At 35.1% G+C, this 27275-nt stretch overlaps 1 protein-coding gene across 4 annotated transcripts in view; it reads right to left on the bottom strand.

Moving 5' to 3' along the window:
- Positions 1-24728, bottom strand: part of dy (dusky) — a 96919-nt gene extending 72191 nt beyond the window's left edge. Inside the window, exons 1-3 of one of the 4 annotated variants that reach the window (XM_067782873.1) lie at positions 20507-22007; positions 20292-20324; positions 19253-20229 (exon numbers count right to left, since the gene is read on the bottom strand). The gene's annotated coding sequence lies outside the window, so the exon portion shown is untranslated. Of the gene's footprint in view, positions 1-19252; positions 22008-24455 lie in introns of those variants that run through there. The other 3 variants (XM_067782871.1, XM_067782872.1, XM_067782870.1) reach the window with 3 other exon arrangements.
- Positions 24729-27275: the final 2547 nt, after the last annotated feature.

Genomic DNA, 27275 nt, shown 5'->3' with positions numbered 1-27275 from the left:
CCCGATACGATAGGACAAGAGCGTCTCAACGCCGTAAAAAATACTTGAGTTAAAATCAGAACCGGATAATAAAGAAGAAATAACTTGTTCATACAATAACCGAGCAATCCAATATCAAATATTTATAAATTTCTATATTCGGGTTTTCAGTTTAAATAATTAGAAAAACGCCTTTATTATTTAATTGCCGACGTTTCGACTATTTATTGTGGTCTTCTTCAGGACCCAGTACAATTTATAAAGGAATTAAAATAACTTAGTTTAGTTTCGCAGTTCTATAAAGACTTATTAAAAATACATATATATAAATCTATATATATAGACATTCAATTGACCAACATTTCTTACTTATAAATCTCTGTGTTCTTCTTCGTCAGGTTTTGCTTTATATACAGTGGCTCACAGCTTATTTCGTGCAGCTACAGAAAAAAAATTGCAGAGCTATATAGAAAGGAAACTAGTGACGGTGTCAAAAAAATTCAAATGCACAATATTAATAAAAATATGCTTTTATTAGAACAAATACTTTATTTTCATGTGTTTACACGTTTGTGCAAATTATTTAATAAAAACTAAAATTATCTCAAAAACTAAGGTCAAAGCTTATTTGGTGCACTGCGCCCTGCCTTAGAAAACACTACTTTTTAGTTAGTTTAGTACCTCGTATGACCATCTTTTTGTTAAATAACATCTTCAAGATGATTTTGCCTTAGATGAAATTACTTTTTGAGCGGCTTCGGGTGGTACCTTATGCCTTCCTTCGACAAGAGTAGTTTTTAAATTGCTAATCTTACTAATCTGCCTTTGCCGTGTATCCGATTCCAGAATTCACCACAAATTTTCAATGGCATTTAAGGCGAGAGATTGTGGAAGTGGATTATGAGGTGCGGATAGTTCGATATTACCCATGCCTTCACAATCCCGGCACAATCCTGGATATGTGTTAAGGGTATTTGTCTTGGTTATTGCGAAATCGATCACGTACACCTAAGTTAGGGGCGATTTGCAACAAATTGCCTTTCGTAAGGTTAAATACAAATTTTTTTCCATTGTGGCATCAAAGAAAGTTATTTTGCCAATTCCAGAAGCAGCCAATTAGGCCCAAACTCATCACACTCAACACACCGCCACACCACACAGTTGCCTTATTTTTTTTAATTTTGAGCTCTGAAATTGCCTAACACCGCACGTATCATCACTGAATCAATATTTTTATATATTTGGCTTATATGGCATGATTAAAGTGAGGTTTAAAGCAAATACAGATCTCAAAAAGCAATTTCAGAGCTCAAAAATAAAAAAATAAGGCAACTGTGTGGTATGGCGGTGGGAGTGTGATGAGTTTGGGCCTAATTGGCTGCTTCTGGAATTGGCAAAATAACTTTCTTTGATGCCACAATGGAAAAAAATTTGTATTTAACCTTACGAAAGGCAATTTGTTGCAAATCGCCCCTAACTTAAGTGTACGTGATCGATTTCGCAATAACCAAGACAAATACCCTTAACACATATCCAGGATAGTGCCGGGATTGTGCAGGCAAGGGTAATATCGAACTGTTCGCACCGCATGAAACCACTTCCACAATCTGCGCCTTAAATGCCATTGAAAATTTGTGGTCAATTTTGGAATCGGCTACACGGCAAAGGCAGATTAGTAAGATTAGCGATTTAATAAGTACTCTTGTCGAAGGAAGGCATAAGGTACACCCGAAGCCGCTCAAAAACTAATTGCATCTATGGAAAATCATCTTGAAGATGTTGTTTAACAAAAAAGTGGTCATTGCGAGGTACTAAACTAAAAAAAAGTAGTTTTTCTAAGGCAGGGCGCAGTGCACGAAATAAGCTGTGACCTTAGTTTTTGAGATAACTTCGGTTTTAATTAAATAATTAGTACAAACTTGTAAACACAAGAAAATAAAGTATTTGTTCAAATAAAAGCATATTTTTATTAAAATTGTGCACTTGACACCCTCACTAGTTTACTGAAGCGATTGAGGCTGCCCTCGGTAGGGCAGGGGTTGAAGAACCACTACGGCTTTTGATTTCAGCCCTGCTTCGCAACCGCGAAATAACAGCAGAGTTAGGCGGAGCCATTGTTGGCAAGCAGGTATTCAGAGACACACCACAGGGTGGGATTATTTCACCTCTGCTTTGGTTGATCACCATAAATGAAATCCTAAGAAAACTTAAAGCAGGGGGGTTAAGATCATGGCGTATGCCGACGACGTGGCGATTTTGGTCTCTGGTCCTTTCCCCTCCGTAATGAGCGAAATCATGGAAAGGGCCTTGGCTAAACTCAGCAGGTGAGCACAGGGATGTGGCCTTAGGTTAAATCCCGACAAGTAAAAGCCACCTGCCTTCAGACTACCATTCTTAAACGGCAAGCAACTAACCCTGTCATCGAGTACCAAGTATCTGGGATTAACAATTGACTGCAAGTTGAATTGGAAAGTATGCATCGAAGAGCGGGTACGGAAGGCCTGCATCGCCCTCACAGAGCGAAAATTTCTGAAAGCGATTACCGAAAAACGTCATAATTTATTTTTGAGCAAGAAAGGTATTATTTAATAGCTATCGAACAACAAACACAAACAAATGCCCGTCTTCGATTTTTCCAAAAAAAAAACTGTATCCTTAATTATCACCATTTGAATCTTCTTTGTCTTTTTTCTTTTAAAGTTGAATAGCAGCCGATAGGCTCCACCAATTTTGACAATTTAAACACCAATTTGCTTGTAATTAAAAACTCTTTTTGATCAATTTTTTTACTGCGAATGGTCTAGCTTCTTTGAATGTCCATAATCGGATTGATAAAACCTAATACGAAATTCTGTAGCCAAAAACAACCCCCCCCCCCCCCTTCTCCCCGTGTATCCGCCCTTGTAAGTGTGTATGCAAAGATTCGACACACTTTCAATTGAATATATAATTGAACGCTTACTTTTACTACAAACATACACATATTTCAACATCTAAAGCACATCACACATTTTCATTTGTAGGTGCTACGTATGGAAGAATGCACTTGCAAAAGTAAGATTTCAATATAAACTAATCACAAAACAGTGGTATATTTTAGTTAAATGTTGTGTCAAATATTTCGCCAACGAAATAAACTATAATGTAATACCTGTCAGGGTCATATATATACGGATATTATAGCCAAAATACGTTTTTAAAAATCTCATCATTTTTGATGAGTGAACATCGTTGCACACGGGAAAATACAGAATGTAAGCGTAGGCTAAGTGTAAGCGTAATCGTAGATTGCATATGCGTAATAGGAAATAAGCGAAAGCAGAAAATCAAATCGTTGGTATACAAAGGAGATGGTAAAACGAAGTATATTTTAAGAAGATGAAACAGAACAATAGAAGTAAGAAAAAGGGTAGTAGAATAATAATGTCAATAATGATGTGGATGATTATAGCGATGGTTGTGGTTATCACCGTAGTTGAAAAGCCAAAGCAAGGCAAGAAAAGACAACGAAATCAAGAGTTAACGGGTTGCTAACTATCGGTTTGTTATCGACAGGATTTGGGCGTTATTCATTTCTGATCGACGAGGTATCGCGTTTTATGGGTGTGTAGACGACGACGTACAGACGAGTTATTAACTTGCTATCGATAGGACAGAATACATATGAGTTGAGTAATGATATCAAAAAGTTATCGATTTGTTATCGAATGCCATCAATTTGATATTGCACTGTAAAAACTTGTTATTGCTTATTAAAAAATTTTAAGCGAAAAGTTATCAATTTTTTCTAAAAAATGTTCGATCTGTTATCGAAAATTTACCGATTTATTATCTAAAATTCATCGATCATTGATTGGAATGTTTTCGATATGTTATCAAACAGCTTTTGATTTGTTTTCGAAATGATATTAACTTGTTATCGGAGTGTTAAGAACTTTTTTCGGTGTGTTATCGATTTATTATGCAGACTTATCGGTTTGTTATAAAGATACCGTTAAACTTCAATATAAAGCCAATGAAGTATTTGTTATTCGTCGATTGTAAACCAATAAGAAACGAAGCCCATGACCCGACGATAATAATAAGCCGACAATAAAACAATTACCTGACGGTATCTCTTGTCACCGATAAAAAGCCGCCGAAGCTCTTTTAAACTAGCTTGAAATTATCTGTTTCTGGCAAAGTTTCCATTGTTCGCAGGCTGCCATTTTGTTCAATTTTAAATATTTGTTACCCCAATTAAAATTTTAATTAAAACAACTAAGGAATCCTAAGTTCGGGTGAAACTGAACGTTACATACCCAGCTGTACACTTGAAATGCTGTTGTTGTTTGTTTTGTGTGCTTAATAGTGTTAAAGGCTGCACATTCCATCCCATTTCGACCAATTTTGAACCCGACCCCTTTAGAATTGGCTGAAAGTTTTTCTTCTTTTTCTAGCTTACGAAAGACGTTTTTCAGAATTTTTTCAAATTTTTTCATCCAACTCAAAAAAAGTTATGAATTTTTAAAAAAACACCGTTTTTGTTTTCAAAATGCCATAACTTTTTCAAAAATTGACCGTTTGGGATCTTTTTTTTTTGAAATTTGTTTTTAAATGTACTTTTCGGAAAAAATACAAAAAAATGTTTAAAGTTTTTTTTTTTAATTTTTCAGTTTTTCGAGATTTTTCGACTTTCGCCATTTTTTGTTTTTTTCTCTCATAAAAAACTTCAATCAATTCTGCAATCATCCCCACTAATCCCGGAGTGGGTCGATTTTTTTTTATATTTTTTTTTATTTAATTGAAAAAAAAAATTTTCATAAATAAAAATTTTTTTTATCAATTTTATTTATATAACAAAAAAATGTAAGAAAATGATTTTTGAGTATTCTTTTCTTTATATATTATGGTAATCTACGATTAAAATGACTCGCTTTCGCTGTCCAGCAACTGCATTAGGCCGATATACACATACATTCGTATTCAATACTTATCTACGTTTATTAAAATAATTTCATCGAAATATCATGGCTTCAAATAAACAATTCGATCGATGTTGCAATCCTTTTGAGTTGGAGTCTCATTATAAAAAAATTGGTTTGCGTCCAGCGACTGACGCTATGAAAGTAGTGTTAGGATTAGGTGAATATTATTTACTATGCAGTTCATGTCGTAAAGAAGCTTGGAAAATAGTTAAGCAACCCGCAAGTAACAGTTATGAAAACAATTATCAGATTGATAGTGACAGTAACACAGATGATTTACAATCAACCTCGGCATCCCAAGTTAGCGCTGCAACTCAATTACCTGTAATAAACCGTGCTTTACAACTGTTGAATCAATCGCCAATTCAATCAAGACGGCAAAAGACAATCAATTTTTGTACAACCAAATATGTATGTAAATAAAATATCTGAGGACTTGAAAAAGGATTTACTCTCTTCTACTGATGAAGAATCGATCGATGATGATGGTGAAAATTTTCGTGCTTTAATTAAAATGCTGTGTGACAAATTCAACGATAAAGAAACAAAAGTCTTTGAAAATACAAAATTAACATTATTACCAGAAAAATGGACTTAAAGGCGTATTTGTGAAACTATGAATTCATCAAGACATATGACAAGGCTTGCGAAAATGTTGGTTGAAGAAAATGGTATACTTTCAACACCTGAATCGATTATAGATATATATTACGTAAAATTAATATTTGAAATACAATTGAAAATTCAATTACATTTTTTTTATAGGGAGGAAAATTGAAGATGAAGTAAAATTGAAAGTTCAAAATTTGTATAACGATGATGAGTACAGTGCTCTGATGCCAGGTATGAAAGACTTTGTTTCAGTTCGAAGTGACGATGGTAATCGAGTGCACGTCCAAAAAAGACTTGTCCTGTCTAACTTAAAAGAAATATACCAAAGTTTTCGGGAAGTAAACGCTGCAGAGAAAATTGGATTTTCGAAATTTGCTGCTTTGCGACCTAAATATTGTGTGTTAGCAGGGGCAAGTGGAACACACACCATCTGTGTATGTACGATCCATCAAAACGTTAAATTGATGATGCTTGGTAAATATCAAATTTATTAATAATTATAAATGCGTAAATTTTCATTTAACTTAATCATTTCAGGTGCTAATATTAATTCTTTAACGAGAAATGCAGAAAAGCCCGTTCAACACTATAGCGATTGCTTGAGCATGATTATATGTGAAACTCCATCGTTTCAATATTATTTGGGTAGATGTAATAACTGTCCAGGGGTAGATGAATTAATTAATATTTTACTGACATGTTTTGAGAACCACGAAATTGAGAATATTACATCTATGTATTGGACATCAAAGCCGAGAAGCAGTTTAGAAACTTTTATTAAGCCTAAATAAGAATTTGTTGAAGATTTTTGTGGTGACTTAAAAACTCGTCTACCTCACATTCATCGCCAAAGAACAAGCTAAATTTTTAAAACCGTTGAAAGAAACATTGAAACCAAATGAATTTATTATTATTTGTGATTTTGCAGAAAATTACGTATTCGTAGTGCAAAATGCGGCATCTGGTTTTCACTGGAACAATAACCAGGCAACAATTTTCCGGTAGTAATTTATAATAAAGTAAATGGCAAACTTGAATATAAAAGCTTAGCAATTATTTCAGATTGTAATAATCATGATGCCATTTCCTGGACGTTGTTACAAGATTTATTATTTTTCTGATGGAGCTCCTCAACAATTTAAAAACTTCAAAAACTTTGTTAGTTTTTATTATCATGAAGATGATTTTGACATTCCTGCCGAATGGCACTTTTTTGCGACTGCTCATGGCAAAGGTCCGTGTGATGGTATTGGTGGCATTACCAAACGATATGCAGCAAGAGCAAGTCTCCAACTCGCGATTGATAATCAAATAACGACACCTGAAGGACTTTTTAAATGGACTTCTGATCCTGACAACTTGCCAAACATTACAGTCAAGTTTTCCCCAGAAGATGATTATAATACAGCAGTAAAAGATTTGAATGAAAGATTTTTGAGAACAAAATCGATTACAGGAACTCAACAATTACATTGCATAATTTCTGACAAAAATGGTTGTTTGTATGTGAAAAACTTTTCAAATTCAGAAGCACAAAGAATTTGTAAAATATTTAAACGCCAGAAAATAAATTCATAAATTGTTACATTATTTTTAGAAAACTTACATGTCTACTGTGTAAGTCATTAATCCTGGTTATTTTAATCGTAGAATACTTAAAAATCATTTTCTTACATTTTTTTGTTATATAAATAAAATTGATAAAAAAAAAAATGGTCGAAATGGGATGGAATATCCCATATACATATTTTTCTATTCTGAATTAATTTTTCTTCGAGTTATGGCTCCCGAAACACAGAAAATTGCTTAGTCTAAAAGGGGGCAGTGCCACGCCCATTTTTTTAAATTTGAATTTGAAATTTTCCTATTTATTGTTATAAATTTACTTGGGAAATGAAATACCATTAATATAAAGCTCTTCATTGCAAAGATATAGCTTCTCCCTCTGCCGAATTTTGTTAGGATAGGTTTAACGAGATTTGATTAATGATTAATAATATTTGTAAAATTGATTTTATCACAAATTTTATCAAGAGTCTCAATATCAGTCCACGCGTCAAATTTAAACATTCTAGGTGTATTATTTACTAAATAATCAGGTTTTTTGGGTTTTCCAAAATGTTTTATATGTATAGAAAGGGCGTAGTTATCAACCGATTTCGCTCATTTTCAATACCACTCTATTCTGGGTCCAAATAAGCTCGTGTACCAAGTTTGGTGAAGATATCTCAATATTTACTGAAGTTATCGTGTTAACGTACAGACAGACGGACGGACGGACATGGCTAAATCAAATTTGTTTTTTTGATACTGATGATTTTGATATGTGGAAGTCTATATCTATCTCGATTCTTTTATACCTGTACAACCAACCGTTATCCAATCAAAGTTATAATACCCTGTGTACAAGTACATCTGGGTATACAAATTATAACAGAAACTGAAAGGTCATAATTTATGTTACTTTATTGGCGCTAAACCATTAAAACGGCTTTGGGCATTCATTAAAACGCGCCTTGTCCCTCGGTTTGGAGAGGCACATCGTACAAAAATTATTTTAACTTAATAAAAACCTTCGTGTAGATGAACTCTCTGATCTTTTCCACTTCCTCCTCCTCTTCTTTTTCCCTCCCCACCCTCTTTAATGCCCCTTCTCTTCCTTTTACTGCTCTTCCTCTTCGTCTCTTCTCATGTACCTTAATTCCCTTCCACCTTCTCTTATTGTTCCTCTCCCCTTTCGTCTAATTCTCACCTTCTCTTTTTCCCTTTGCTTTCCCTTATCACATTCCATTTCCCTTTCACTGTGTCTGTTTTTTCACACCCCTGTTTTGTCTCCCTATCTCTCCAAGTTTCTCTTGGTATTCCGCCTCCGCTCCCAGTCCAATTAGTAACAGAATCGCCCTTCTGTTACTAATTCGACTGTCGTGAGAACAGTTTTTTTTACTCCTTAACTCTGGAGTTTGGAATTCAGCCACCTCTTACGCAGGTATGGGACCGCGGTTATATTAGAAGCCCCTTACACGGCCGAGGCTACTTTTGTCCACCCTTCTCTCAAACTCTCTCCAAACAGGCATGTTTTGGTTTCATTCCTCTTCTAATTAGTATCCCTTTTCTTCTTGCTGGGGCCTTCCCAGGGCGAGCTAACGAAAAAAGGTGTGGCAATCCTGGCGTAACCTTGGCGTCCTCGAAAGAAAAGTTACCCGGAAGACTGCAGCGAATAAAAGGCTTTGCTGGCTAGGCCATGTTATGCGCATGAACGGAGAAAGTATTTCAGTAGTTTTTATTCAGTGGAAACGGGAGACCTCTCCTGAGTTGGGGATGATAGGTGCAGAAAGACTTGAGCTCCCTTGTTAAGAAAGTGGCCGTTTCGCTTAGGCAGGCAAACGAATAACATGGTTTTTACCATAAAATTCACATTTCGGGGTGCCAGCTTCACTCAGCCCAACTTTTACAACCAAAATTATGTTCGATATGGCAACCGTGTTTCTATTAGAGCTGTAAATTTGCGCGCTGGTAACACACTGTTAATTATGCTTAAATTGAAGTAAATCTTAGCAATTTACACGCTCACGTCTTCATCCGCTCACAATCCCCGTAATATGAGCATCAAATTTCTTCAATTGCCAACAACGCCGTTTGTATTTGGCAGCTTCGCGCATATCATGATTTTTTTTTATGCATGCGAGTATGTACATAAATTATGAAGAAATCATATTCACATATGGTCGTAAATTTCATTACATGCATAGTAAAAGTTACCCACAATAGCATACACAAAAACTTAGAGGACACTTCTTACTCGGAAGGTGGTGGTCAATAAGCCGACAAGAAGCAGCAACAACTTGTACAAGATCCATCTTCATGTTCGTATGGTTTAGTGTATTTGTTGCCTGCGACTTCATCTCACTTTTGTTTGCTAACGCTCACGTTTTCGCTTTCGATTCAATTGTGTGTGCGAATTTGTTTACTTTTATATGTTTTTCTACTCCCCGCTCTTCCTTCGTGCATATAATAAATGTTTTCACACCATTACTTTACTATATATCATAGATGTATTGTTGAGGTGATCGTGCCAAACGTTTGAAGTGTGTAACTTGAATTAAGTGGTGATGAATGTGAATTATTGCTAAGTGATTTGTTTGCTTGCCATTGAGGAACAGGAAAACAAGACTTACTTACTTGCACTTTTATTTTATTTACTCAGTTTCCATCTATTTTATCTTTGTAAATATTTGATTCGCAGAATCATAAATAAATCAGTGTTTTCTCCAAGACGAGGTATACAGTAATTATGAATTACTTATAATAAATAACACACATCGACAAAGCCCCTTTTTGATGTGTAGACACCTTTGCTCACGGTATTTTAAAATTAATGTAATCGTAAGGTAAGTCGAAGCGTAAGCGTAGTGCTTGGAAGTGGTATGCTGTAGTATCGCGTGGAATTCACCTCACTTCAAACACGCTTAACATTACAAACATACGTTCATTGACGCAGGTAACTACCATAAGTTCATTCGCGTTCACCAAGTCATCTAATGCATTAATGCGTCATACCCAATATGTAAGTCAATATAATAATTCGCTAACAAATCATTCCTCACTATTGAGTCATGCACCTCTAGTATGTAATTATTAATATAAGAATGTATATACGTATAGGTTAAGAACTTTTATATAAATAGGAAAGAATTTATTCAATAAAGAAGATTTATGAATCTGATGTCAGCGCTGAACATTAGCGCCAACAGAAACCATTTTCTTTTAAAATCTAAGAGTATACATTGTACAATGCTATATTGATGTGCTCTTGGTATATTATATGGAGAAATACAGAAGTTGAACTTGCCCCTCTGTGAGGACCTCACATAGACTGAATAAGTCCATAGCGTAATATTGGAAGCAGAAGAACAAATCGATGACATATAAAAATGAAAGTGAAACAACAGCTTAAAAGAAACGAATGTAGAGAAGATGGAACAGAAGAAGAAAAGGAAAAAAAACGGAATTATAAAAAAATCGATAATGATGAGGGATGATAAAAACAAATGCTTCTTCTCAGCAAGGCAAGGAGAGAAAATAAAAAGAAATGAAAAGAAGAGAAAGGAATGGAAAGGAAATTAAAATAAAGGAAACAAAAGGAAAAGGAATGGAAAGGAAAGGAAATGAAAGGAAAGGAAATGAAAGGAAAGGAAAGGAAATGAAAGGAAAGGAAAGGAAAGAAAGGAAACGAAAGGAAGGAAATGAAATGAAATGAAAGGAAAGGAACGGAAAGGAAAGGAAAGGAAATGAAAGGAAAAGAAAGGAAAGGAAAGGAAAGGAAAGGAAAGGAAAGGAAAATGAATGAAAGAAAAGGAAAGGGAAGAAAATAAAAGAAAAGAAAAGAAAAGAAAAGAAAGGAAAAGAAAAGAAAATAAAAGAAAAGAAAAGAAAAGAAAAGCAAAAAAAAAAAAGAAACTAAAAGAAATGAAATGAAAAGAAAAGATGAGATAAGGAAAGGAAAGGAAAGGAAATTAAGGGAAATGAAAGGAAAGGACAGGAAAGGAGAGGAAAGGAAAGGAAAGGAAAGGAAAGGAAAGGAAAGGAAAAGAAAGGAAAGGAAAGGAAAGGAAAATGAATGAAAGAAAAGGAAAGGGAAGAAAAGAAAAGAGAAGATGAGATAAGGAAAGCAAAGGAAAGGAAATTAAAGGAAATGAAAGGAAAGGAAACGAAATGAAATGTAAGGAACGGAAAGGAAAGGAAAGGAAAGGAAATGAAAGGAAAGGAAAGGAAAATGAATGAAAGAAAAGGAAAGGGAAGAAAAGAAAAGAAAAGAAAAGAAAAGAAAAGAAAAGAAAAGAAAAGAAAAGAAAAGAAAAGAAAAAAAAAAAGAAAAGAAAAGAAAAGAAAAGAAAAGAAAAGAAAAGAAAATATGAGATAAGGAAAGGAAAGGAAAGGAAAGGAGAGAAAAGGAAAGGAAAGGAAAGGAAAATGAATGAAAGAAAAGGAAAGGGAAGAAAAGAAAAGAAAAGAAAAGAAAAGAAAAGAAAAGAAAAGAAAAGAAAAAAAAAAGAAAAGAAAAGAAAAGAAAAGAAACGAAAAGAAAAGAAAGGAAAGGAAAAGAAATGAAAAGAAAAGAAAAAAAGAAAAAAAAGAAAAGAAAAGAAAAGATATGGAAAGAAAAGGGCAGGAAAGGAAAAGAAAGGAAAGGAGAAGAAAGAGAAAAATGAAGTAAACTACAAGTAAGGAAAGGAGAGGAGAGGAAAGGAAAGGAAAGGAAAGGAAAGTAAAGAAAAGGAAAAGAAAGAAATGGAAGGAACAGGAAAATAAAGGTAGGGAAGGAGAGGAAAGGAAAGGAGGAGAACGGAAAGGGATGGAAAGGAGAGCAAAGGAAAGGAAATGAAAGGAAAGAACGGAAAGGAAAGGAAAGCAAAGGAGAGGAAAGGAATGAAAAATGTAGGAAAGTAAATGAAAGGAAAGGGAACAAAAGAAAAGAAGAGAAAAGAAAAGAAAATAAAAGAAAAAAAAGAAAAGAAAAGAAAAGAAAGGAAAGGAAAAGAAAAACGAGGGAGAGGAAATAAAACGTTAGAAATCAAACCCGAAGCTAAAAATGAAACCGAAAATTTTATCTAATTTCTCTCGGCGTCTTATATACTTGTTATCGAAAAGGTCTCCATTTTTTTGAAAACTAATAGACTTACTATCGAAAGGTCGAATATCTTACCAAAAAGTTATTTATAGATATACTATCAAAGATTTATCGATTTGTTAATAGAAATTGTATCGATATGTTCGCGCCGTGACATCAATTCATCATTGCAAGAATATGGTATTATAACAAAAAGTTATCGAATCAGTCTAGAAATTATTCGGTTTATTATGCAAAGCTTATAGATTTGTTGTCTAAAACTATTCGATTTGCTATTGAAGTGACAGCAATCTGTTATGTTTGAACTCATCGGTTTTTACGAAACAGACACCAATAAAACTTCAACGTAAAACTGATGACACATCTGTAGGCCGACGGATTTCACTGCTCACGCACTCTAAAAAATAACAACAACAAAGTGATCGAATATTGTTGTTGTTGTTAATTTGTGTTACTTATTTGTAATACAGCTGAATCACCGGCTTTCGAGCTTAGGACTTTAGGCATGGTTAACTATTTAATTCCTGTTGAAAACATCAAGTTTTATAAAAATTTACGATTGGAATCAGATTTTGTCAAAGGAAAGGAAAAGAAAGAGAAAAATAAAGGAAAGGAGAAGAAAGAAAAGGAAAGGAATGGAAAGGAAAGGAAAATAAAGATAGGGAAGGGAAGGAAAGGAAAGCAAAGGAAAGGAAAGGAAAGGAAAGGAAAGGACAGGTCAGGAAAGGAAAGGAGGAGAAAGGAAAGGGAGGAAAAGAAAGGAAAGGAACGGAAAGGTAAGGAAAGGAAAGGAAAGGAAAGGAAAGGAAAGGAAAGGAAAGGAAAGGAAAGGAAAGGAAAGGAAAGGAAAGGAAAGGAAATTAAAGGAAAGGAAAGGAAAAGAAAAGAAATAAAAGAAAGGAAGGACGCGCCCAACGCTTTTACTTAATTGTCTGATCAACGCCATAGATTTATGAGGAGTGGCTAGTACCTAGGGACCTACGTAATTATTTGCTAGCTTTTAGTATTATTATTATTAATGTAAGTTTGGTTTTCAATGAAACCGTTTAACTAAAAAAATTGTTTTTAACTATTTTATTTTCAAGTTTTCAGTCTTTATTTAATTGCCTCTTATTTCTCATTCTATTTAGTTCATTTAGTGACTCATTACTTCAAGGACTCTTTCCTGGCAATTTTTACAATCTAAGTCGAACTCTAAAGTATTTCGATGTCACTTCTACCGGACTGTATGTAATATTTGTTCCAAATATGAGTATAAAACATCGGACCACAAATACGCTTTTTTTAAATATCTGGATCCTTACGCCACCTGGCGGCGATTTTTTTCATATGTCGCTTTCTATTCTTATATGTATTATGTGTTCCAAATATGAGCCCAATCGGACAACAAATACGAATTTTCGAAATATTTCGATCCATGCGCCACCTATCGGTGTTTTTTCATATTATTGCATTGTCATCGGGTTCTGAACAATATTCGAAGTTTCAAGTTTGTAGCTTTTCGGGAAGTTACTTAAATTTTACTTGCAAAGTTCGTTCACAGCCCGGCCGACCTGTCAAGTCAAACTAAATAAAACCGTTTGAAAAACATAAAAATCCTTTGAGATTTTCCTCTAAAATAACGTACGTAACTTGTGTTGCTTGTTTTTCTGTATCGAGTTTGCAAGCAAACACTGGATCTTACTTCTTGGTTGACCGTTTGATTTCAAAGAAAAGGAAAATTTTTCTTAAATCCCAGTCACGCAAGGGAATATCTAAAAAAAAATCCGCTTCTATCTACCACTTCCCCTATTATTTACATAACTTTGAGATCATAAGTCAAAGCATTAACATAACTTTGAGATCATAAGTCAAAGCATTAACATAACTTTGAGATCACAAGTCAAAGCATTAACATCCTTGAGAGTGGATATTTATATTTGATTAAAGATGCAATTGACTTCTTGCAAAATAATTAAACTGTAAGCTATCACAAGTCTAGTCGGTCATCATATCTGTCCTGATGTAGGGCTCGGAATCATAATTGGTGTCGTGAGAAGAGGAGAAGGCCTTTCGGGTGTTCGAGAGAAAACTTTTCCGAAAGATTCATAGTTTTTTCGTGAAGCTGACGGCGAGCATCGAAGGAGGTATAATGATGACCTGTATGAGCATTACGTAGCTACGAAGATGGTGCAGCGAATAAAAACTCAATCTTCGCTGGCTAGGTCCTGTTATGCGATTGGACGAGTACGCTCCGACTAAAAAAGTATTTCAGTCTACACCGCGATGTGTTCTCCCTGAGTTGGGAGAGGCAGGTGGAGGGAGACTTGACCTCCTTGGTGCTCCCAACGGTCGTCAGTTGCCGCGAAACAGGGATGGCTGTCGTGACTTATTTTGAAACAGCCCAAATGGCTTAAGCTCTTAAGCGCCCGACTCTCAATCCCTATTTCTGGCTTAGGAGGTTTTTAGACGTGTTCTACCTAGAATCGAGAATTTACAAATAAAATACTCAATAGTGTTTTTGGTAGTTACCCATGTTGTTGTTGTGTTAACATGTTGCCCGTCTTTTCCGTATGCGTAAGTTAAGCCCAATAACTAGTGCAAACTGTTGTAAGTTTATGGGTGACGGTACTTTCATTGTAGTCTCGCCATGTAATTCTAGCAAGACCGAGAGTAGAAGAATATATTGTAGCCCCCATAACTGGATGTAGATTTTTAATGTTCCCGTCGGAAGCAAATTAGGAATACCGTTACGCGCTTTCTGAATATCCACCCGCCACAACCAATTGTTAGTCCCAGATACTTGGTACTACTTTATATACTATTTTATTTGTTGGCCGTTTAGCCTCAGCAATTCAAAAGTAGGCAGTTTCTACTGTGCTATCTTCTCCGAATTAAGCTAAACGTACTTGTTCTTTTCAACGTTCTTTTCATAATTTCTCTCATCTCGGAAGGGAATGAGCCCGAAATCAGGATTACCACATCTTCAGCTTACCCCACGATCCTCACGTCGCCTTTGCTTCGATTTCTGCTAGGATAGCGAATGAAGCCAATAGGACCCTTATGCTTCCTTAGTTTGGTGGTCGAAGACCACGCAAAGAACAGCAAATACAAAATGAAGCAAACCGCATCGACTAGTTTGTATTGTCATAATGGGTGTGCGATGACATCTTTCTGATGCATTTACCGACTTAGTGGGAATTCCTCCCTTCGCTATTCTTGTAGAGAAAGAGGCAACACTTCCTTCTTTGAGACTTTAAGTATTTTTGAGATTAAGCTCGGAAACTTCACAGGGCATAGGAAAGTAATAGGAAAATTCATAGATAATCCCATTTTACAACTACGTGATGTAATGGCCCCTCCCCTCAGAATCTCTTGGAATTTTGAGGTATTCATTGTGACCTGAACTTTTTGGAAACAGTGAAACAATATTTACTATACTCAGAGGTCTGGTTCAAGAATGGATCAAAGTTTCATGACTGGAGCTGGTATTTATAGGACGAATTTCAAGATATCGATACAAATTCGATCCCACCCCACTATTTTTCAGGCAGAAATCAACACAATAGAAGTTTTAGGTAGAGATTATTTACATAGAGGCTTATACTCGAGGAGTGTCCTAATTACTTCAGACATCCAGGCAGTATTCGTGCTTTGCAATCTTCCTTACTACTATGCTAGTGGGTGAATGCATTGAAGTCCTAAATGATCTGGTAGCCAAAAACAGAGTTCTGTTAGGCTTTTTGAGCATCTGGAACATGAAGGTAATGAACAGGCAGATTACCTAGACAAGCAGGGTGCTATAACAGCATTCTATGATCCAGAGCGCTTTTGTGGACTCACAAGAGCACACACTAGGAAACCATAAGTAACTGGGGAAAAAAGCAGTTCAGACAACACTGGGTTGAATGCCCAGGGCAAAGACAGACCAAGTTGTTTATACACCCAGCAATGAGAGTATCAGCAAAACTAATTAATATAACCAGAGAACTTTCACTGAGTACTATACGGCATACTGTAGTCTACGATATCACCTAAGTAAGTTAGAACTATCTCATACACATTGCTTTTGTGAGCTGGAGGATGAAACGCCGGTTCACATTCTCACTAATGCCTCGCTTTGATGAGGCAAAGAATCTCCCATTTGGGTGACGTCACTCTTAATATCTTCATAAAAAACATTAAGAAGTTGTTCAAGCCTACACATACAGTAACGGGCTGAAAGATCAAACACAATCGATAAAAACAAAGATCGCAGAGCATCACTGACTGATTCTAATATTATGTATATGTACATGACATTTAGGGCAAATAAGTACATACATATGAATGGCCGGCAGTAAAAAGGAGACACACCATATAGTTTTCATAAGAGTTATCTCGTTTTTACTGAACTTTTCTTTTTTAGACGGGAGTGCCACGAAATCCCCAAAAAAAAAATACCCAAACACAAAATCCCCAAAGAAAAAAAATACCCAAACACATAATCTCCAAATTCAAAATCCCCAAAATCAAAATCCCCAAACACAAAATCCCAGTGCTATGATAAACATCATGACCGTGTAAAAAATAGCAATATCTCCTTCCTCTTTCATTCATATTTATGTATGTATAACTATATATTCACGTTTTGGCAATACATATTTTTACTTATCCATATATAGGACTGCTATTCGGTCTAATACGAACAAGCTAACAGAAGCGTGTACTACGCAGAAGGACATCACAGTGGCGGTAGCCACGGTTATACCACACACCCGGACTTGGCATGGCGTAGCCCAGGGTTATTATACTCAGATGAGCACAGCTCACAGAGTATATTAACTTTGGTTGGATAACGGTTGGTTGTACAGGTATAAAGGAATCGAAATAGATATAGACTTCCATATATCAAAATCATCAGGATCGAAAAAAAAATCGGTTGAGCCATGTCCGTCCGTCCGTCCGTTAACACGATAACTTGAGTAAATTTTGAAGTATCTTGATCAAATTTGGTATGTATGTTCCTGAGCACTCATCTCAGATCGCTATTTAAAATAAACGATATCGGACTATAACCACGACCACTTTTTCGATATCGAAAATTTCGAAAAACCGAAAAAGTGCGATAATTCATTACCAAAGACGGATAAAGCGATTAAACTTGGTAGGTGAGTTGAACATATGACGCAGATTAGAAAGCTAGTAAAATTTTGGACAGTGGGCGTGGCACCGCCCACTTTTAAAAAAAGGTAATTTAAAAGTTTTGTAAGCTGTAATGTGGCAGCCGTGGAAGATATCATGATGAAATTTGGCAGGAACATTAATCCTATTACTATATATATGGCTAATAAAAATTAGCAAAATCGGAGAACGACCACACCCACTTTAAAACAAAAAAATTTCTTAAAGTAAAATTTTAACAAGAAATGTAATATCTTTACAGTATATAAGTAAATTATGTCAACATTCAACTCCAGTAATGATATGGTGCAACAAAATACAAAAATAAAAGAAAATTTCAAAATGGGCGTGGCTCCGCCCTTTTTCATTTAATTTGTCTAGGATACTTTTAATGCCATAAGTCGAACAAAAATTTACCAATCCGTGTGAAATTCTGTAGGGGCTTAGATTCTAGGACGATTACTTATTTCTGTGAAAAAGGGCGAATTCGGTTGAAGCCACGCCCAGTTTTTATACACATTCGACCGTCTGTCCTTCCGCTCGGCCGTTAACACAATAACTTGAACAAAAATCGATATATCTTTACTAAGCACAGTTCACGTACTTATCCGAACTAACTTGGAATTGGTATAAAAAATGGCCGAAGTCCGACTATGACCACGCCCACTTTTTTGATATCGAAAATTACGAAAAATGAAAAAAATGCCATAATTCTATACCAAATACGAAAAAAGGGATGAAACATGGTAATTGGATTGGTTTATTGACGCAAAATATAACTTTAGAAAAAAATTTTGAAAAATGGGTGTGACTCTACCATATTAAGTAGAAGAAAATGAAAAAGTTCTGCAGGGCGAAATAAAAAACCGTTGAAATCTTGGCAGGAATACTGTTCGTGGTATTATATATATAAATAAATTAGCGGTATCCAACAGATGATGTTCTGGGTCACCCTGGTCCACATTTTGGTCGATATCTGGAAAACGCCTTTACCTATACAACTACCACCACTCCCTTTTAAAACCCTCATTAATACCTTTAATTTGATACCCATATCGTACAAACACATTCTAGAGTCACCCCTGGTTCACCTTTATGGCGATATCTCGAAAAGGCGTCCACCTATAGACCTAAGGCCCACTCCCTTTTAAAATACTCATTAACACCTTTCATTTGATACCCACATCGTACAAACAAATTCTAGAGTCAACCCTGATCCACCTTTATGGCGATATCCCTAAATGGCGTCCACCTATAGAACTATGGCCCACTCCCTCATAAAATACTCTTTAATACCTTTCATTTCATACACATGTCATACAAACACATTCCAGTGTTACCCTCGGTTCATTTTCCTACACGGTTATTTTCCCTTATGTTGTCACCATAGCTCTCAACTGAGTATGTAATGTTCGGTTACACCCGAACTTAACCTTCCTTATTTGTTTTTTATAAGCGCGGCCGAGGGCCGCCTATACAGAAAGTTGGTATGGATTATTAGCCTTTTTTGGTCGCGACGATTTTAAACCTAATTTGAATTTATTTCACACATAAAATGGGGATTTTGTGTTGGGGATTATGAGTTTGGTGATTTTGATTTTGGGGATTTTGATTTTGGGGATTTTGATTTGGGGATTTTGATTTTGGGGATAACGTGGTAGACCCTTTTAAAACATCTTTTTTACGGGTACATTTATAAGTGTCACTTTAATTAACGCTTAATATAAACTCCTTTTTAACAGCCGGTAACGATTTGTTACTACGGTGATTACAAAGAATGGGAAGGAAAGGCTCCCGACATAGCTTTGTAAAAGTAGGTAAATCTCTTTTCTAAATACATATATTTGCATGTAAATATATAAATGCATTCCCTTTTTTGCTACCATTTTGCATATGGACAAAATATACAAAAGTCATAACTCACTCAACTGCAATCTCCCGAAAGCAAATTCGATTAGCGTCGCTTTGCTTTATTATAGTCTATACAATTTGTTCGTTAGTTAATGGAAAAACGCCTACACGAGCCTAGCCGCCAGCCTTCACGGCAATAAAACCAACTGAAATTTGCTAGCGGTGGCGATGGTGTTGTTAGGAACAGTTCGCCGCAGGCAATATCAGCGAAGGTGCAGCAATTAAAATGTTTTTTTTACTCCTATTCCATGTGAGCATGCGCAGCGAATGCAGAAAATTTATTCACACGCTTCAATTTAATGGTTGGCGTGCTGTGTTTTTCTTTTATTTTTATTGTGCGTGAAACATAAAATTTGCAAAAGTTGGCGAAAGGTCTTTATGAATTTTGCCGAATTTAATAATTTTCCATGACAGCTGGAAAAGCGAAAATAAAAACAGGAACAACAAAAGCAAACAAAATGAATTATGCAAATTCCTTCTTTTATTGTGTTATTCCGAGTGTTTTGTCGCTTTTATGCTTTGCTTTTAAGTTTGACCAATAATGCACGATGAAGGCACTCAATTGTTGCACTTTTGGCGCGGCTCATGAATCGTTGTTGTTGTTGGCGTGTAATATGAGATATACAATTTATTGCTGTTCGCTGGTTGTTTTAGTTGCTATTGCTGGGAATTCCTTAAGTGAAAATAGCAAAGAAGCGCGCGTAGTTGTCGTGTCGATGTTGTTGCTGTTGCAATTGTTGTTTTCGATTTTTTTTTCACTTTTTTCGTTTTTACAAATCTTGGTAACACTTCCCCACACTTTTGTTGTGGTTACTCACGTGCTTTTCTGTATTTATTGTTGCTATTGCTGTTGTGGTTTCGGTGATAGCGCATAGTTTATCTTTTGTTTTAGTTATATTGTTTTTTAATTCTACTGCTTTATTAAAGTTTTCTTGTTAACAATTTTTTTTTTTTTGCCCTTTTCACTCGGTTTTCTTGGTTACTTGGCGCCTGTAAATGGGTCACACATATACACCGCACACAAATACACATGCACAAATTCACTCACTTACTTTGTTGTTATTGTTACCTTCAGCAGTCAAATACTTGCCACATGCACCAAAAGCACGCGGATGTCGTTTGTGGCGCAACAAGTGTATTAAGAGTATGAAAATAAAATTGAAATAAAAGTTTGTAGAAAAGGTAGAAAAAATCACAGATTGGAAATGGCGAAAAAATGCAGCATTCAAAGTTTTTAAATCTTTTTTGTCTTCGATTGATTTAATACTTTTTTTATTTGCAGAGATGCATCAAGTAAAAGTGGTAGTTATATTGGATTGTATGTAGTGATAGTTTTATAAGATGTGCACAATAGATGACAGCAGGTGATGTGTAGATAAAGATGCTGAGTTATGAAGTTGTAGTTGTAGTTGTAGCTAAAGCAGCGTTTGCTACAGAAAATGAAAGAACGAAATAAGTTCAATTGGCCAATGACAAAAGTGAAGTTGAACTTGTTATTTGAGAATATAAAATTTATTGGAATTAATAGTTTTTCTTTAACTTGATGTGCTTAACACTGCTTAACATTAAATTTTTATTAAATTATCATTCTTGTTTTTTAGTGAAAAACTAAAAAGAAAAAACATATACTGGCATATTGCGTTGATACCATTTCGAAAATTGCTTGGTAATCATTGTCGGACAACTTCGTAATGTTTTAAAATTTTTCATCGAGAATCGACCTACGTACAACTCGACTAAAAATGTAGTTGCCCAACTATTAGTCTACCCTGGTTGTATCTGTTTTCTTCCTTACTTCAGTTTTCTTTTTCAATTTAATTTATTAAAACATTATTGTTAAAAAATTATATTTATCCTTTTAACAAAGTTCTTTTTATATAGTGTTATTGTTTATTTGGCGGCCACCGTGGTGTGATGGTAGCGTGCTCCGCCTACCACACCGTATGCCCTGGGTTCGCACCCCGGGCAAAGCAACATCAAAATTTTAGAAATAAAGTTTTTCAATTAGAAGAAAATTTTTCTAAGCGGGGTCGCCCCTCGGCAGTGATTGGCAAGCGCTCCGAGTGTATTTCTGCCATGAAAAGCTCTCAGTGAAAACTCATCTGCCTTGCAGATGCCGTTCGGAGTCGGCATAAAACATGTAGGTCCCGTCCGGCCAATTTGTAGGGAAAATCAAGAGGAGCACGACGCAAATTGGAAGAGAAGCTCGGCCTTAGATCTCCTCGGAGGTTATCGCGCCTTACATTTATTTTTTATTTATTGTTTATTTGTTGCATCGCTTTTTTATTATATTATGAAAATTCAAATTTTGTAGGTTATTCCCTTATTAAAACCTCATACTCTTCTGAAGATATAAAGTAGATGCATACCTGCCACTCTAATGCATTATTTCCCGCAAGAACATTTCATGGCGTTCTTTTAAACTTGACCATTTTTTCTTACTATTTGTGTTTCGAGCATTTAACTTGACCTGCAAACTGCCAGTGCATTTATTTTGATATACATACACCCAAATTTTCAAAACAACTACAGTCACTCAAATTGTTTACTGACAAGATATTCTAAACCAGGCATGCTTAACCAACGAAACGATATCATTTCGTTACGATAATCAACGTTAATAAACGAAACGAACTCATTTCGTTTCGTTTATTAACGTTAAGATCGTCAAATTAACGAAATGATTTCGTTTCGTTTTCTGCCATATCAAAACGAAATCAAATCGTTTATGTTGATTATTAATTTCAAACTATGCTGGCAAAGCTGATTGATGGCGGAGTCATTAAAGGTGAAAGCATTAGCCAAGCTGATTGCAACTTTTCTCTTGAATTTTGACAGTACGAACATTTCTCAGAGTATTTTTGACATTACCACCAACGAATTACACAAACAAATTACATAGAGTTTGTGTGTGTATGTGCGCTCGTTGTTGCCACCTTACGGCTTCACCATGGCTGTAGCATTGCCAGCACAATTCAAACATAAAGTATCACGTTTTTGTTAACGTTTTTAACGTTAACGAAAGCTTTTCGTTTCGGTTAAAAACGAGATACAATTTATTTTGATAATTTCTTTATCGATAATATTTCGAAGTGTTTCAACGGAAACGGTGGAAATTTTTTGATAAACGATTAGCTTAACGTTAAGGTGCATCCCTGTTCTAAACTATTAAATTATTGAGCCCCACGTTGGGCGCAAAGGGATTGAACCGATTACCAATCAACAACCAAAGGGACCGCTTCTGAGAGACTATTTTCGAATTAAAATTTGAACAGACCAACGGTACAAATGAAGACCGTTGTTTTAGCATACGTAACATATTTCTTTTATTATTTGGTATAAAAGAGAGTTACAAGAAAGAAGATCTCAATTAAAGAATATTTGAAAAAAAAATTGATACTGCTATTTTTCTGCTCGGTGCTATATACTTCACATAAGTAAGCAAACTGCAGTGTTGTTACTTAAAATATACACCGTGTTCAGAATATTCGGTTCCACCCCACATATTCTTACTATCATGAAAAGGAAATGGTATATTATGTTTGTCACGCTCGAAATTGTAAGTCCTTAAAGGAGAAGAGATAGACCAACTAATTAATGTACCGAATCGATCAGGTTAACAATCTGGTTTGATTTAGCCATGTCCGTCTGTCTGTTTGAACCCAAACTAGTCGCTCAATTTTTGAGATATTTTGATAAAATTTGGTGAACGGGTATATTTAGGTGGCCGCTCAGACATTTATCGTAGCCAGCCGGATCGGACCACTATAGCATATATCCCCTACACAACCGGTTTTTCCTCAATTTATCAGATAAAAGCTTCAAATTTCTCCAAATTCTTACGCATATGTACATATATTGTTGTCTAAAAAAAATATATATCCCTTATTACTGATTGTGCAAATTTCATAAAACTACTTCATATATAGCATTTATTTTTGTGCGGCAGGTGTATCATTTTAGTGATCGGTCGTACATATAGCATATAACTCTTACAACCGATTGTTCAGGAAAGAAGCTTTTCTAATATCTGCCTCAGAAATAGCAACTTCCAATTTTTGTCCAAAAATATCGTAGAGATCGGTTGTATATATAATATATATTTCTTACAACCGATTCTTCAGGTAAGAATCTCTTTGAAATTTCTGTCCAATTTTAACAGCGATAAGCTTAAAATCTCACCAAATGTGTCCGTATATGGCTTATATTGTTGTATAAAAAAATCTTATAGATCGGTAGTATATATAGTACATATTCCATACAACCTATTGTTCAGATGAAAGATTCATGGTCATAGCTATCACATAGTTATCTCGTTCAGACAGTGAAGATTAACGATCTGTTATTTATTAGCGTGCCCGTCTACCACACCGAAGATCCTCGGTTCAAGCCCCGGGCAAAGCAACATCAAAAATTTTGAAAACAAGTTGTTAAAATTAGAAAAAACAGTTTTTCTAAAGCGAGGTCGCTCCTCGGCAGTGATTTGGCAAGCACTCCAATTGTATATCTGCCATGAAAAGCTTCACAGTGAAAACTGATCTGCCTTGATGCCGCTCTGAATCAGGGTAAAGCATGTAAGTCTCGTCTCGCTAATTTGTAGCAAAAATTAAAAGGAGCATGACGTAAATTGTAAGAGAAACTCGGCCTAAAATCTATTCAGATGTTATATCGCCTGGCATATATATTTTTTTTTTTTATGTGCCGAAAATATCGTGTATATGTACATGCACCTCTTCTCTATAAGTTACATGTTTTATACAGCCAATTATTCGGATACTACTAAGGGGATCAGGTTATTACTCAGCTCCATTCATGAAAGGCATGAAGGCTTTGGCACAGTCAAAGACAGTCCCGTCCTTACTTGTAATATTGTATTTGGCTTTATTTATTTGATTTTAGTTTTTAAAATTTTAATTTCTTTTTAATATTTAAGTTACTTAAATTAAAAATTTTTTTTTAATTTTTTTTTTAATTTTTTAATTAATTTTTATATTTTTGTCGTTCAGTTTTTTAACCAATTTTTTTTTATAAAATTGGGTTGTGTTATTATTTTTTTATTAATTTTTTGTTTCTATTTTTTTAACTTTTAATTTTGTCTTTTTGTTTTATTTTATTAGAATCTTCAACTTTCGTCGTTGACTTATACAGGATTTAAACTTGTTTAGCATGCGCCGTATGTCCTTAAGAATCTAGCTTTTTTTTCAAATATTTAACACCTCTTCACTTGTAATAATAAACAGCACTCAATTATCCTTGCACTAATATGTATGTATGTATTTATCTAAGTCTGGTTATTTAAAAGTTGTCGTCGGCAATTTTAACTCGATTTTTTAATTTTTTCGTAAATAGTTTTGCAATTTTAGAATAAAATAATTTTTCAATTGCAAAAGTCGTTCATCCCAAATGATCGTTCGGTTTGATGTATTATAATCAAGTAATATCGGAATAATTTTATCGCGACATCGTTATTGGGCGCGTCTGATCGTGGCCGTGGGTAACCGCAGAATGGTAAATGCACCTGCTTTCACATAGCGAAACACTTCGCATATGCGCTTGCGCACCAACCAATAACACCAACAATATAAGAAAGTCGCGCAATATAGTGGCGGCGAAAATTTTTCGTTTCATTGACGATCACATTGCTGCTGTTGCTGCCAACACTAAAAGTATTGTTATTTGTTGTTTTTGTTGCTTTATGCTGTTTTTGCACACTGAATGAAATTGTTTTTGTTTTTGTTTGTCGTTGATTTGGTTTTAATATTGACAGTAACCGACACCTTGACTGTCTGTCTAATCATCCGCCTGTCTGGCTACTCGGCTTGCTCTTGAAGATGGTCGGTTTTTGTCTCATTCGCTTTTGTTGCTTACACATTTTACTTTTGCTTGTTGTTATGTTTGTTGTTATTATTGTTGACTTTCTTGTTGCTACTGCTTGACTTTTAAGTTGCTTAAGCTGGTGTCCATTGGTGTTGTTAACTTGGCACTCAATAAACACTCACCTTGTTTATTTATATGTTTCTGTATGTAAGTCTAAAGCATTTGAAGCTTATGCTACCAATTTTCCGTATTTTCTCCTTTTTCACTATTTTCATTGCTTTTCGTAGGCAAAAAAAAAGTTTGTTTTGATAAGATTTGCAGTTTGGATTTCAATTGGCACGTGGGAGCCAGCTGGAGAATATTTGTTACTTGCATATATCACCAATATTGATAACATGGATATTATATGCGATAAGAGATGAGCACCATTTTTATGTATAACGCCGTGAGATTTTTCGTCGAAGTCATATGGCTCCCGAAACATAGAAAGGGGCGGTGCCACTCCCATTTTTTAAAATTTGAAGTTTTTCCTATTTATTGTTATAAATCCACTTCGGAAATGAAATACCATTGATATAAAGCTCGTTTTTGCAAAGATATAGCTTATTTTATTCGTCCACGACCCTTTTAAAAATCTTTTATATAAAAGTAGGCGTGGTCCTTAACCGATTTCGTAAATTTTTCTTCAAAGCATTCGCTATAGTAAAGGCAACTTTTTGCCGAATTTCGTTACGATAGGTTCAACGATTTTTGATTTATGACTAATAATATTTGCAAAATTGATTTTATCACATGTGGGCGGTGCCACGCCCATTTAAAAAAAATTTTCAAATTTTTATCAAGAGTTTCAATATCATGTATGTATTATTTACTAAATAATCAGGTTTCTTGTGTTTTCCAAAATGTTATATATATAAAAAGTGGGAGTGGTTATCATCCGATTTCGTTCGTTTTCAACACCAATCTATTCTGGGTCCAGAGGGTGTACCAAATTTGGTGAAAATATTTCAATATTTACTCAAGTTATCGTGGTAACGGACAGACGGACGGACGGATGGACGGACATGGCTCAATCAAATTTTTTTTTCAATACTGATGATTTTGATATATGGAAGTCTATATCTATCTCGATTCCTTTATACCTGTATAACCAACCGTTATCCAATCAAAGTTATAATACCCTGTATACAAGTACAGCTGGGTATAAAAACGTGGGAAAAATAATTTCACTTGCAAAGTGTGAAAGCAGCATTAGCCAAAGCAAATGTCGGATTATTCTTCTTATGAAGAGAATGAATGCTCTTATCATGCGAGTTTTTGTTTACACGAAAAAATTGCCTCGTTGCGTTATACATAACTTGGCTCTAAAATAGATATTTTAATCAAAATTAAAGCAATTGGTCCATTCACGTCACTATGACTATCAGTTTATCTGTTTAGGAATACTTTCTATCTAGTGTATTTAGTTTTTGTAATAGAGTAAAAAAATATATTCATACGCACGCTTGCATGAATAGCCAAAATTTCTTTTCAAAAACAATTCAGAACTAAGCATAGGTGGCCTTTTTTTTGTTGTAATACCGAAACACTTACCGAAGCTCTCCCCGCAGAAGTTTCCACGATGCAGAGACAGAGGAGTTGATTCATCACTTCACATCTGCTTATGTCCGATTGCAAACAAGACCATACAGATTTCTAGGTTGGGAAAGGAGATCTTTCGCTCCTACTTATGTTTATCAAAGAAAGCAAGTGGTTGGTTGAGAACTGCTAGGAAGTAATCTGGTTGAATTTGCTGCCACCCCGCACTCACCGAGGGCATTCAAAATGGACAAAAATACCTCCCATGCACGCTCTCACAATAGATGTGCTGATTGACCCTTAATCCGAGGTTTTATTGGACTCAATTGACAAAAGCAAACTCGATATAATTATTCTACAGTATGTACTTTGAATTTTTTTCTTTTCATGTTCCCCCTTTCACTTAATTCTTTGTAAGTCCTGTTCTGGTTTGGTTTATGTTCACTCCTTGAGTTTTTCTCTTGGTTTCTGATTGCGCTCATATCAACACATCAATCAATAGTTAAGCGTAAAGAGTTACCAACATTTATGCGTCCGAAAAGGGGTGGGGGATTACTTGGAGCTCCTTTTTTTTCGACTGGCTTCGGTTGTCGCGCAGAAGTGAAAAGTGGCACGGTTTGGTGCTAAGTAGCCAAAATCGT

The sequence above is a fragment of the Eurosta solidaginis genome, chromosome 4, assembly GCF_040869045.1.
Source record: "Eurosta solidaginis isolate ZX-2024a chromosome 4, ASM4086904v1, whole genome shotgun sequence".
NCBI classification, from domain to species: domain Eukaryota; kingdom Metazoa; phylum Arthropoda; class Insecta; order Diptera; family Tephritidae; genus Eurosta; species Eurosta solidaginis.
This window is presented reverse-complemented; position numbering and strand designations above follow the sequence as displayed.